General features: G+C 43.1%; 1 protein-coding gene across 4 annotated transcripts in view; it reads left to right on the plus strand.

Annotated features, from left to right (window-relative positions):
• MTOR (mechanistic target of rapamycin kinase) overlaps positions 1-5,231 on the plus strand; it is a 2,476,747-nt gene that overhangs the window by 350,276 nt on the left and 2,121,240 nt on the right. The window lies entirely within an intron of this gene.

Raw genomic sequence — 5,231 nt, forward strand, 5'->3', positions numbered from 1 at the left:
ATTCTTACCTAACAGGCGGGTGTTTTCATTCTCTCAATGTAACTGAGACTGACACGTGTTCCTTCAGAAAGCCTTGAAGTAATAGCTTGGTTATAAGTGGTGGTTAGTTCTGTAATTATCTTTTCAGACAATCTAAGACGTTTACCACTACTACAGGCTTCAATTTCTGCCGTCATCTTCAATCTTTCTTCTCTTCTTGTTATCCAGCTGACCCGTAAAAGATTGTGATCACTATGAGTCGTTCTGATCATTTTGAACTTGTTGATTTTTGGCAAAAGTTCTCTGAACACAAATATTAGCCGTGTGTCCGTCTATCTCCCAAGTCGGGATCTGTGGTGTATTTTGTTCAGTCAATGTGTGGCGGTTAGATAGATCACAGGAAGTCATCAAAGAGGACCACATCGAGCCTCTCTCCATATTTAAAGGCAATTATCTGGAAGTTATCGTGTTTCCATTTATTTTCGGACAGGAAGCATTTAGAACACCGCATAGCATGATGAATTTTGGTTGACAAATTGAGTGGGCATCTTCAAGAATATTTGCGGCCATTTTCAAAAATTCTGTATTTGTTAGGTCGAAGGATTCCAATACGTAATGATTAGTATTAGGTTATCTCCTTGATCTTTCTTGTCATGATGTTCTTGTCGCCATTTTAAGCGTAAAACTTGGAAGAATAAGTTTGCTGTTAAACATTTTACAAACTGGAGTTCACTTCCTGAACGTATTAATGTCAGAAGGCCCGAGGATGGACGTCCCATGGGGCCCTTTGATGCCGGTGACAGATGGGTTTTAAATCCGTCCAAGTGGAGCTTTCTCATGAGCCATGTCTCCTGGAGACATAGGATATCAAATAAACCCAAATTGACATCACTCGGTTCAAGCAAATGACCAAAGCCTCTGGTATTCCAGGAGCCCATAGTTAGTGATTTTTCCTCCACAATCGGGTCACCGGCGTCCGTGGCAATGTCCCGGGAGAAGGTTGCTCCGCTGGATAGCTATCTTTTATTGTCGCTCAGCAGAGCCTTCGAGAGCCATGTCCATTTTTGATGTTCGCTTATTTCTGATCTCAAATCCTGATCTTTTATGTTCTCGATCTGTTCTGGTACGGTTTCATCCGGCTCAAAAGTCACTATTAGTTAAGATAGCGGACCACTTGGTACTCCACCAATATTCAGTGGATCCAGAAAGGATGTCTTCTCCCGGCCCTCGCCCTTTTCATGGGTAGCTTTGTGATATCTCGAGTATCTCGCCCAATGCGCATTGATGGAAACTTCTCGGGGTCTCTGAGTTTCTGTGTTGCGATTTAATATCTCTATTCTCTCATCGATTCTTCTTACATTATTTACTCAATAGTCTTTCGTTCTCTGGCGACGACCATCTTGTTCATCTAGTATCCACTTTTTGCAAGATCTGTAGTTTTCTTTTTTCTCGATATGAAAAGGCTTTCTATTTAGACAATCAGTTAAGTCGAAGCCCAGCATTTGAAGACTTAATGTAGCTGCTGTTAACATTGCACAAATTACTGACGAAGGTATGTGCAGGTACACACTGTTCCGCTTCCCTTTAATGCTAAATTCAACTATCTTCACATTGTTCGATCGGATAAGCTGTAAGTTGGGGATACAATGAAATCGGATCATTACTTTTTTCCTATTAAGGATAATAGTGTCTTGTTTGTTTCCTATATGCTCCAATAGGAAGGTGCGTTGAGACTTTAGCTTTTGGCTATACGAAATGTATGAGTCCTGTTCTGTTATTCTCTCTTGTTTGTTCTGTGACTTGAATTCTCAGTTTTTTCTTTGTCGGATCAATGCATAGTTTTCGATTTATAAGATGAGCACTTTGACACTTTCAATGGCTCTGCTGTTTGTCTTTTTTCAGGACTCTGATTCTCACGTGATCTAGTGTAGTTTTTATCAGTGGCCTTCTGTAATGGAGTTAGAGAAGCCCCATTGGCCTTTTGCCTCTTAGATGGCTGAGCACTGACTCTCCCTTTAGGGGATTTTAGATTTCTTGTCAGTTTAGCACATCTGTCTGCCAATGTCATGAAATTTGTTGTGCATAGTTCATCTAATATGTGCTGAGGTTGCAGCGATCTTACAGTTGTTATAGCTGGATTTCTTCCCGGTACTGGGGTCTGTAATTCAGACTCTGACTCTTCCACTGAATATACAGATGGCTCCATTTGATCTTCACTTTCCTCCAAATTGTTGATGTTATTTCTAATTGAGAACGACTTCTCAGCATCCTGTGTTTTTGATTTAAGAGTCTCGTTGTTACCATGGTCCAGAGCTGCCAGTATTCTTGGAGCAGGCACTGGAATTTCTTTAGAGATTTTTGTGTCTTTTCTCTTTTGTATTGTTGAGATTTCTTCACACATGACCTCTGTCATCGTTACGTGTCTTCCTTTAGTTCGCTTTATCTCTTTCCCCTGCTAAAACAGTGGGTAGTTTATAGGATTTGTGTCACCATTATGTCCTTCTGCTTTGAAGAGAAAGGTGATGAATCGTTTGATCTCTTGTTAAATTTTGTTTACCAGTTTCTCCTTGATTTGAAGAATCGTCATTTCTATGTACATTTTCTCTCAGTTTCAAAACCACACAGCCATTTTTTGGCTTTTTAGCTTGCTTGCGTTCCAACCTATCCAGTTCTCGATTTGAGGTGCTTGTGTTGGATTTCAGAGGGATATCAGTATCCATAGATTTAAGTGTGTGCAAGGTGGTTTTTGGGTCGCTCCTTGGATGTAACACATTCAGTACAGGTATAGTATTTGTGTATTCAGATCTTTCTGCCTTCTTTTGTTCCGTATCTGTCTTTGTTCTCACCGATATTCCGGGTAGGACACTTAAACTTGTAGTCCATTTTTGAAAAAATGAATTTTCTGTTTTCAAAAGTTGTTGGGGAATTCCTGAGTTGCATTCTTGTCCTTTCTTAGTTCCCAAAGCTGTGATATACCCTTCTAGGTATTTCATTTTTGTGTGCAACACGGCAGCAAGGGTTGTATGGTCCGTAAGTATGTCATTTAAGGATTCATACAGCTTACTAAAAGGCGCCTGTGCAATAGTTATGACGGACATTATGGCAAAGAGATCAGTTTTTTTCAAGGGAGTTTCTTTACCACTCTCTAAAAGGAGTGCTGTAGATCTTCTGTTTTGTGGCGGCGATCGAACTGCAGGGAGGATAATGCTAGTCAAACGTTCCTTCGATGTTATCTTTGTATGATTTGCTGTTTCTTCTTGAATTATGACATCTGGGTCTTGGCGAATGTCTGCTTCTATCTCTGGGGCCCTACTATCTTGCATTGATGAGACCTCGTGTTGGTCCTCGACAGTTAGTCTGCTGTTTTTCACGTCAATAGGAACCTCCCTCTTAGCTTCTTCAACGAGGTTCTGACCCGGTCCCAGTTTTTTGTTTCCTCCTGAGCGTCCCAGAGTTTCAGACTTCCCCTCCAGATAGACTGGTTTCGTAGTGCAGTCTACTGTTAATGAAAAAAATGAGGGTTTCACTTTCCGTGTAGTCTAAAATGTATCTCCCGATCTAAATTAACCTTGGCAGTTGTTGTTCAAGGTTTCCATAGGGATCAAAACCTTCTTTGGTGCTTTATCCGGCGGTGTTGTAATTTTTAAGCCTGACCAGGCAAATCTGTGCTTTTGATGCTACACTTGATTCGTGGGGGAGTGAGCCCCCTCTAAAATCTCTGCATCGGATAGCTCACCTGGGTTCAGCGGGATGGTGTTCATGTATTTATGAAAAAAGCATGCCGCTGATCCAGTGCTTGGTGGATTCAGTGATCCCTGTAAAGTGATTTTTCGATGTATCCTTTTTTTTGGGTTCTTGATGAGAACCAGCTTTACATCCTTTAGTTTTCTGTATTGGATTTTGAATACTTTTTGCTTTAACTCCTATAGATCGTTTCACATGCTTTTGCATAACCTTACCATTTCCTCTCGGTTGTGCAGCGATGCCCCTCTGGGGAGATGTTTTTATTCCCCTCCTTTTCCTTGAGATTTCCATGTCCGTTGAGTTGAGGGGGCATGTGAAATCTCAGAAAGGTCAATAGAGGGATCGATGAGACAATCACTGTCTTCCGCTGTGCTTTCAGTTTCCTCTATAGAGACTTTTACGTGACCATCGGTACGTTGAGGGGATATACCTTTCTCATCTAGAAAAGACATGTTTTTCAAGTCCTGCAGGTCCGTAGGCCTCATCAAGACTTGGCCAGCCGGGACTGGGTGGATTTCTATGCTGACCTTCAAAGGTAGACAGCCTGTGTTATTATAAATGTCTTCCATTGGTATAGCAGATTGATTTTTGTGTTTATTTTGTTACTTTCGGGGTCGTTGTTCTCTAAATATGCCAGGGTAGCAGCCTCTTCTCCCAGCATCGAAACCGCAGGACACCCCATCAATCGCTCTGCCTGACCATGCAGGCCGCGCACATCATCCAAATCTGGGGCGTGGCCAATCCCAAGCCGGCCAAGTCAGCTGCCTCAGAATTGGGTTCATCAGACCCCAGACCTCGCTGGGCGCCCGCGCCTCCCTGCCCACTCTCCAAAGTGTACCCCTCCCGGCATTCCGCCGCCGGACTGAAGTCAGCACAAGGAGAGGGAGAAGGCGGCACCCGCCCCCCACCTGACTCTCCACTCTCCGCTCCCCTACCGACCGAGGTCGGCGCCGCCGCAGGACCCGAGAGCGATCCATCTTGCGTCTTGGAGCTCTCATCACACCCGCAGCCCCACACCGTTCCCGGCCCCTCGCCACAGGTCTCACCCACATGGTGTACATTCCGAAACACTGGCTGAGGGTAAAAAAAATTGAATCCCAAATAGTCCATGCTAGCAGTGGATTTGAGACTAGTGTTATCAAATGACCGTACTGCATTCCCACGTTTCCTGCTCCTTAACAAAGTCAGGATCTTAGTTTTGGACGGATTTATTTGGAGGCTATTGTCCTCTGCATATGCTGAAAAGGCTTATATGCTGGGTCTCCTCAACCCAACCTTAGAATTATCAAAAAGCAGGAAATCATCTGCACATGCTATCCATGAAATCTTCCGATCGCCCAGTTTTAGAGTCATAAAAGCTGCAGTTGTCAAATATTAATTAATATCGGATACATACAAATTAAAGAGGCAGGGGGGACAGAACGTACCCCTGCCTCAGGCCTGTTTTTGACAGAATTCTTCTAGACAGGGCACCCTTTCAATCCAATCTAACTCGATAATGTCAATTT

Source organism: Ambystoma mexicanum, chromosome 8, assembly GCF_040938575.1.
Source record: "Ambystoma mexicanum isolate Mex_15411 chromosome 8, UKY_AmexF1_1, whole genome shotgun sequence".
Lineage (NCBI taxonomy): Eukaryota > Metazoa > Chordata > Amphibia > Caudata > Ambystomatidae > Ambystoma > Ambystoma mexicanum.